Below are 8,737 nucleotides of genomic sequence, written 5' to 3'. Positions count from 1 at the left end.
AACTTTAACCATGTTAGTAAACCCTCCAACTTCCTATTTATTCAGAAAAAACTTATAACACATTGAGAATGTAAGAATTCTGGAGAAATTTCACTGAGACGGTTTAATTCCCACAGGAATACGAAAAACAGACGACGTGGGCTTAGCCCAGTGGTTGGGGTCGCAGTGGTGCACCCCAACGACCGGAGTTTGATGTCAATTCTGAAATAAATCCCGCACAAACATATTTAATTGAAACTTACAAATTTTCGTAAAATAATATGACTGGATGCGACCTGAATGAAATTGAGAAAATGAAACGCTAATTTGCAAAAAATTAAAGGGAATTGAAAAAAATTAAGTTAGGAAACTTCAGGTCGCTTACATGCATGTTTAAGTTTTAAAATTGACATGTTTTTCTCCTTCAAAAAAAAATTTGACATGTTTTTCGTAATTTTTGAAACTTAAGATTTTCGAAAATTAGAAGTTGAATTTATCTGTACTCCTACCTAAGTTCCAGATTCCATCTAAATCTGAAGGGGCAATAATTGTACTCCACTGAGTCGAAATTTTCAATGATGTCATATTGTTGGAGTGGCAGGGCAAAAAATTGGTGTGGGCAGCCACACCTGCCGTCAAAGATTGGTGAAAGGGGAGAAGTATTGGGTTCAGCTCAATAACTGTTTTGGCCCCAGCAGCCACCCTGTACAGACTGCGTATAGGCTTCATGATTAAAAGCAAAGAGACATCTAACGTTGTATATGATGCCCCCATAGGGGACCTCACAGCGATTTGAGGCTCGTAGCCGTTGGATCTTGTTTGGTGGTGGATCTCATCCGTCCATTTTTTGACTGGTGGAGTAGTTCAGGACGAGGCCCTCGCGCGAACCCGTTTTTTATCCATGGGTCATGTGAAGCCCACCCGGCCCGGCGTTGGCGCGTCGTCCTCTCTGCTCGCGCCCCTCGCTCGCTAAATCTCGCCGCCACCCGAGCTCCGCCTCCTCCTCTGCCCCATCGCCGCCGCACCCCGCCTCCTCCTCTGCCCCATCGCCGCCGCACCCCGCCTCCTCCTCTGCCCCAGCGCCATCGCGGGCTCGCGCGGCTCCCGGGCCGCCAGGCCGTCGCGGATCTCGCCAAGATCGCCTCCTCTCTACTGCCCCCGGAAGAAGACTGGAGTGGGACGGAGGCCGCCGGGGTTACGGAGGACGTGGTCGTCTTCGCGCGGGACGCCGCCATGCGTCCCGAGCTCTGGCTCGACTTCCCCTTTCTCCCAAATCCCCGCAGCCGTCCTCCGCCCCTGCTTCCACGCCACGAGCTCCCATCCCAGAGCGCCCCTTCCCATCCTGCCCATTCTCTCGCGAGTAGCAGCAGCGCCGGCGGCTGATGCAGGAGAGAGAGAAGGATGCATCACCAAGGATCCAGGCTGATGCGGAGAGAGAGAGAGAGAGGAGGCAGCGTCGTCAAGGAGCGGCTCGAGATCGGCATCCTCTAGACCTATCTCTGCACCTCAACTCCCAAGCGAATTTCAGGTACGAACCCCTCTTTTTCTCTTGATCTGTCTCCTCTCGTGGAAAGGGGTCGCAGCTGGCTGGATGGCCGCCGGATGATCGGCTGGTGGCCGGCCGGAGCAGGATAGGCCGCCGCTCGCATATAGATGCCGCCTGTAGTGTGTTGCCGCTATTGAGCTTCATCCTCCTTGCACATCTCCTACTAGCAGGAGCAGCATAGTCCACCACCGCTCGCACAGCTGCCGCTCGCCGTGTGTCGACGTACGCCCTGCACATCTCCTATCATTTGAAGATTTTTCACGTCTTAATGTTTTCTCATGAGTCAGACAGGAGGATTTTAAGATTTGCTGGTGATTGGCCATCTCCACTTGGAAAACACTATTTGAAGAGAGAGGTGTGCAATTGTTTCTACAGATTTGTCCAATTCTATCTTTGTTTGTTTATTTCGTTTTATTTATGCCCACAGGTTATTTCATGAAAGCAAAAGCGGGATGGAGGGGAAGATTGACCTATGTGATATTCATTCCCCTCGATTAATTTTATTTTCTGAAAATTGGCTCAAACTATCTGACTTACATGTACACTATATTGCCTCTTGATTTTGTGACTTTTCTAGGCAAGCTATTATTGTCTAAACAGATGCGTTATTTATGCTAGGCTTTTTGAGACAATCGTCGATGGGAGAAGCTTCTAATGAATTCCTTTATAGTGCTTTGGACGTGAACTCATGGTGGTGATTGATTTCAAATGAAAATTTTAAAGCTGAAATTAAGAACACAAGCAGCTAAATTTTGTTTCCATGATTTTATTGTACTTCTCTGATATTTTTTTCATGATTGCCGATTGCAGCTTCAACTGTCATAAAAATTACGATGCTCTTCCCAGGGTTCTTGCAATCTTCACTTTCAGTAGGAAATACTATGGTTGCTTGCCATGCCAAGAAAATGTAGTTATGACTTGTGAGGTAAATTTAATCTTAGTACATGCATGTGCAGGCTTGAGTTGTTAGCCTTCAAAATTCTTGGAATAAGAAAAAAACAGGCTCTCCCTGGAGATAGCTGCAATTGAGGTACCTTGGGTACATAAGCTCATTTATTTTCATTGGCTGGTATTTCTAATTTTTTTTTAACTTCTACTGCATAGTAAAATAATCATATAGGTGCCATGCTTCTTTGCGTTATTTGTGACCAAAAATAATCTAAATCTATATCCTTTAAAGTTGTTTTGTGTCAGCCATATCTTTGATTGTATTACTGCTCACCTTGGTCAATTTAATTCCAGCGGTTTGAGAAGGAGAAGGATCTTCTAAACAATAGGTGTAGTAAAAATGGAGTCTACGGTTAAGCTAAACTAATACCCTTGCTGGCGAGTATAACAAATTTCCAGGGTACAAGATTCAAACCGAAATATTACAAGATTCCAGGGTAGTTGTTGCTAGCTTATAAACTGGGTTTTCTAGCAATTTAGAATAATTAAATTATGGCACCTTGGTATCTAATACACTGCATGGCTGGGGTGAGTGGAAAATATGTGGTATGTTCATTTCTTTACCAAGATTGTACATGACATCATTTACATGTAGTTTAAGCTGCTGTCAGTTAACTTTAGTGATGTTGATGTCGCATGAGGCGGAGCTTGGATGCGTAGATTTGAATTGGTGCTTGACAGTCGATGTAGCGAGACATGGTGAGCAAGCTCTATAGTAAATGCTATTCTATGTTTGTGCGTGTCAGGAACTATAGCATCTGCTGAGATCTGTGGGCTGAGCTATGAATTGGGTCCCCTCGGTTCGATGCAAGCTCGTGGTAGTTTAGTGTTGAATTTGCTATAATCTTGAGTTAGACAGATGTGCTATTTGTTGTGTTTGATCGGGCAAATGATGATGGCGAATCTAAAGCTCCAGAAGCAGGCGCTGTTGCGGCCCGGTCTACCGCTTCGGGCATGGCCACAGCCATGGGCACCACTAGCGCACATTGTCTGAGAGTGTCATCGAGGAGCAGCCGTTGTGGCTCGATGACCTACTCAACGAGCAATTGTATTTTGGAAATTATCCCCTTAATAATACAACTGGGAACAAATGTCATCTTCCTTATTTGCTTTTCCATATTGTTTGCTGGATTATTTTCTAATGAATATTTTAGAAATTATATCTCGCGGCATTGTGCTCATATCTATAAATTTTGTGTCAGGAGCATACAAGCGAGATAAGATCACCTAATGGCTAATGCCCTCCAACAACTAATGGAGAAGCTTACAACCCTTGGATTTGGAAAACGACAAGGTACTCATGCAATGCTTACTGTCCATGTGCATATCATCAGTGTAATGTTACCATGTATGTTGATGTTTTGAGGAAATGAAGACTGGGGTTTCCTACAAGTTGTCAGGTCAAGTTTAGATTTGCTAATGCACATGCTGACATGAAAGTTGAAATATATGTGCAGATTTATTAATATTAATCTGCTGCATAGTTAGAGGTTCATCTGGTATGGTCACTAGTTTGCCTGATGAGTGTAACATTGGCTTTGAATTGTTAGTCCGTTAGGCCCTTCCCTCATCCCATCCCCTACAAGCTCTTGACCTCTGTGTGGTGGTGTCCAGGAGAAGCAGAGCTCAACAGCAGCTGCAGGAGCAGGAGCTACTGCTGGCCAGCAGCTAATGGTCATGCCCCTCCGCCTCTACTTTGTCTGGCAGGTACATGCTCTCTCTCTCTCTCTCTCTCTCTCTCTCTCTCTCTCTCACACACACACACACACACAGCAACCTTCCTCAAGGTGAACTGCTCCTCTCCCCCTCTTTGATTTAACCCCTGGAACGTCTCATCTTGGTTTGTACAGATCCATTTTTATCTTTACATAGAAGGTGTTTGATGAAAATCCTTGATAAGATTAGTCTCTATTTATGCTCCATCTAGCTATTTGCAAACCATAATGCTAATAATGATATTAGAAGTCATCTCATAAGTCATAACAATAAAGCCGATATCGTTAAAAATGAACTTACTGAGATATTCCCTTGAGCCCTCTCTTCTTTGCTATGCCATATCACATAAGGGAAAGGCAGGGGAAAGGTGCAATGAGTTTTTGCTTCTTTTTGAAATAGATCCGCCATTACTCTAAACTGTTTTTTTATTGTTTCGTCTTCTTTGCCGAAAAATAGAACTGCAGAAGCTGGCATTTATACCAGCTGGAAAATGGTACTCGCTTAATAGCAGCAAAATCACTTTTTGCTTGTCTGACTATCAACATGTCACCTTTTGCTTTTGAACTTCCAAGTCTATATCTTCCATTTGTCTCCATTCTTAGAGAAATTGGAATGCATGAAAGTCTTACAAACTCTTAGGCAAAGGTGCTTCTTCTAGATATCCAAAAAGCATGTGGTTACCAGCAATTAAAGAAGAGAGATTTGTACTTCTATCCTTTTTATTAACAATAAACTTGTTGCTCTTTTTGTTTGGTTCAACTAGGCAGGAGGCACCAGAAAGTTTAAGCAAAAAAAAAGTGCCTGTGACTTATCAATGTCTTGGCCGACGAGGACGCCGAGAATATGTGTGAGAAATTATCTCTTGAAGTTTTTGTGTGCTGAGTAGTCTGACATATTGATGTAATTGTCATATTTCTTTAATTGCAATATCTTTGTGATATGTAGTTTTGGTCTGCTAGAGAATTTGCCTCTTCAAATGTTGTGTAAACCTTTTTGGATGAGGGAATATTTTTTTAGAATGTGCACATAAGGTATTCATCCTCTTTTTATATTCTCTACATCAGTGCAATTATGCTAGACCTTTCAGATCATAATGCGGTGGAGACTCATAATAGAAATTTGTTTTTTGATCTTGAATTATAGGTACTTCTCAGAGAACATTTAAGGATGGAGATTTATGCCCATTTTGATGGGAAAGGTGCTTCCACGGACTTCTTAGGTAATGAAGAATTGAACATTGAATTCCCAGTGATGTTTGGTTATAAATCCTAGAGCTATATTTGATGTATTGATATCTATATATATATATATATATATATATATATAGAGAAACTCTATTAGATACCCTGGGTGCATAATAACTTATTCTGCACCCCGGTCGTTTGACCCAGCCGGACGAGCCAGTCAGCCTCCACCAAGCGAGTTGGGCGTGTGCCGAACCGAATTGATCCTACCGGCCCCCAACTAATATTTTCTTTTTTTACAATTGACGGTTTCTTGCCTTTTCTGGTCGTGGGGTCTGAGAGCTACGCCCCCATCCGTCAATTTAATCGTGCGTGCGGTTCTGATTTGTGGCAGGCGGAGGCGTCGTGCGGCCGACGGCCGGCGGCGGGCGGCGAGCAGCGAGCGGCTGCAGCTGGAATTGCAGCGGTCGGCTAGGGCTGCAGCTGCTGATTGCGGCGGGCATCGGCTATCCTCGGCGGCGTCGAGTCGGCTTCAGTTCCTGGACCACGCGGGCGTATGGGGCATGGCCTGCGATCCTCCCTGGCGATTGAAGGAACGACCACCAGCGCCGCTGGCCCGAGCCCCCCGCTGCCGTCTGCGGCTGTTCCCGCGCGCTGCCGTATTGCCGTGGTGGACTTCGCCGCGTGGGGAGTGTTGCATCGCTTTCGGGCAGCGCGGCGTGCGGTGGCTGACAGCGGCGTCGCGCTTGCATCGGCGTCGTGGAGAGCGGGAGCTGTCCCGGCACTGCCACGGGCGTAGCACCCAGGTGCGCTTCGATCTCAATGTATGCTGTGGCACTTGATTCTTTCTTTCTCCTCTATCGTGCTGCACATATTGTCAGATCTGGTGGGTGGGATCTGTAGTAAAAAAAAGTATTTGTTTTATGCTAAGAAATTGGTCCCCAAAAGTCCAAATTAGATTAGCCACGGAAGCTGCAGACAACGACTGCACACGATGTTCCATGGCTCACCTGTGCATTGCTCTGAATAGAAGCTTCACTTGTTTGGCAGGCCATTGTATGCAGGTTGAGGAGCTTGAGAAATTTAGTTCCTATTCACGTGCATAGACCTGTTCTGATTTTATTTATTGAAAACCGAAATATTTACCTGTCAATTTGATCTTCACAATGATACTACTTGTTCAGTAGAGGTAAAGTAAATCTATGTTTTATACAAGTACTTGCCGTTTTTACCTTGAGTATTTGATTTATGTTAGAGATGTGTGCGGCAATAACAACCTTGTTATCATTGGTCACAGCAAGATCATTGCTAGACCCAAGCAACCATGTAGAGTGGAGGTTAAAGCACCAGTATGTGTAGACCATATCGTCATAGTTTGATCTTAGCTACCACTGATTAGCTTGTCTGTGTTATTCTGGTATCTTACAGATCGACGCCCACCGTCATGAGCATGGGTGGTGATTCTGCATGTAGATGGGATTGGTGTTTCCATGATTTTAATGTACCCAGCTTTGGATTGACGAATGATGTCATCAGCTTCTCCTTGTGCATGGTGTTGCAATCCGGCAGCTCCACGCCCAGCTGCCTTTAGCTTTAAGACCATCTTCTCATACATTGCATTGGCCTGCACAGTTATCCACACCATTTAAATCAAAAAATTTCTTCGTGTGTACAAGCCTCAGTCTAGCTCTCTATAGTTTGTGTGTAGCTTTACAAGCCTATCAATTTTTTTCTTACATTTGTTGAGGACAAGAAACTTATCAATTAATTGTATGCTGAATTTAGTAGTTCCGGAATAGCTAGCTCTCTCCCCACAAAAGAAAAAAAAGTGGCTAGCTCTTGTATAATAGCATATTTTATACCTACTGCAGTGCTAAATTATTGTAGTCTTTTTAGGTGTTCCAGCAAAAGGAGTAGCTAGCTTCATATTTTAAATGGCTTGGTTTTCTTCTTACATTGATACTAGGTATGCAGCTTTTCATGTAAAAAGAAAAGCAAAGCTAGGCTCACCTTCTGCATGTCGCCACGGAATAACTTCTTATCCTTCGTGGAATGTGTTGTTGATTTTGTTTCCTTCTTGTCATACATACAACAGTCACTTATTACTGAAACAAACAAAAAAATCCTGTTTGTGGGGTTTCTAAGCTTACATTGAGCATCTGTGGAAAATTCTTGAAATAAACATATGTTATGTCTACTGTTCAGGCTTTGATTCTTCACAGAAGCATACCATCATTTTTCATTTTGGCAATAGGACAATAGCTACAAGCGAGACAATATTCTGAAACTTAGACGATTCCATGTCTATTTGGGCGGGCGGCGGATGGATTCGGCGCAAGAGAAAATCATATGTTACCCCTAATGTTATTTCTGTTTTTTCTTCAAAAGTGGGTATGTGTAGAGATAGAGTACAGTTGTCCGCACACCTAAATAGGAAGAGATACATGTGCTGGGCTGCCTCGCCGGTTTCAACAATTTTAACGAAGGGTTCGATTTTGGGATTAATCAGTTTAGTCGATTCCAATGGCTCTTTAATAAAAGTGGGTATGTATTATTTGGTAGGACGAGGCTCTATGCTCTATTTTTCGTCAAGCAACTCAATGTTGCCAGTGAAAACATTATTCTTGAGTTTCCTATATCGAGAATTATAGAGCATGTTCTGCTTGTGCCTAATAGTTTGTTTGCTTCTCGACATGCAGATGCTTGGGCCGTCTTAAGATTGCAGGCACATTCTTGTGGCATGTCTGTCTGTGTTATTTGATATTGTTGAATTGTCTTCTCTATTACGAAACATGCTATCAATAGAAGCAGAAGTTGCAAATCATCTCGTTGTTTGAAGATTACGAAGCTCGAGAGAGACCAGTTTTGCAAACAATTATGACAAGTACACTGAATTTCCAGAATTAAAAAGATGGTAATGCTGAGCCACCAAAAGCCATGCTGAGCTGCTAGCAATGCTGTGCAGACCTTGTGGCATTTGATTATTTGGGACTTCTCTGACTAATGAGATGCCTATGAAAAATTTCCGGAGATGGTTCAGGAACATAATTATACGATCCTGCTATGTAATAAAGTATATTTGTACACATTTGTCATTCATCTTTAAAAATTAGAAATTAGATTAGAAGACCATATTGATATTTTATTTGCATTACATGGTATTATTGGTTCAACGGGCACGGTTCTTATGTGCAATGATCACCATGTTGATAGCTTCTTTGATTTGTGATAATGTGCACATTTGCAATATATTTTAGGACGTTATCAGTGCACTCTTAAGTAACGATTAGACTGTGCACCTAATGCTGCAATAATTATCGTCGGCATTAAACTTTACGTTGTTATAAGAAAATCTTTAATTATG

The 8,737-nt window shown here is 43.0% G+C and overlaps 2 long non-coding RNA genes across 2 annotated transcripts; both read left to right on the top strand.

Annotated features, from left to right (window-relative positions):
• The first annotated feature begins 2,543 nt into the window (after positions 1-2,543).
• Positions 2,544-4,111, top strand: LOC124679099. The gene is made up of 3 exons (XR_006994802.1): positions 2,544-2,555; positions 3,676-3,767; positions 4,088-4,111. It is a non-coding gene; the product is annotated as an uncharacterized LOC124679099 (long non-coding RNA).
• Positions 4,112-5,022: 911 nt separating this feature from the next.
• LOC124676263 lies at positions 5,023-5,392 on the top strand. Its single transcript, XR_006993560.1, has 3 exons — positions 5,023-5,036; positions 5,135-5,220; positions 5,333-5,392. It is a non-coding gene; the product is annotated as an uncharacterized LOC124676263 (long non-coding RNA).
• The last annotated feature ends 3,345 nt before the right edge of the window (positions 5,393-8,737 follow it).

The sequence above is a fragment of the Lolium rigidum genome, chromosome 7, assembly GCF_022539505.1.
Source record: "Lolium rigidum isolate FL_2022 chromosome 7, APGP_CSIRO_Lrig_0.1, whole genome shotgun sequence".
Taxonomy (NCBI): domain Eukaryota; kingdom Viridiplantae; phylum Streptophyta; class Magnoliopsida; order Poales; family Poaceae; genus Lolium; species Lolium rigidum.
Note: the sequence above shows the minus strand (reverse complement) of the source record. Positions and strands in the feature narration are given on the sequence as shown.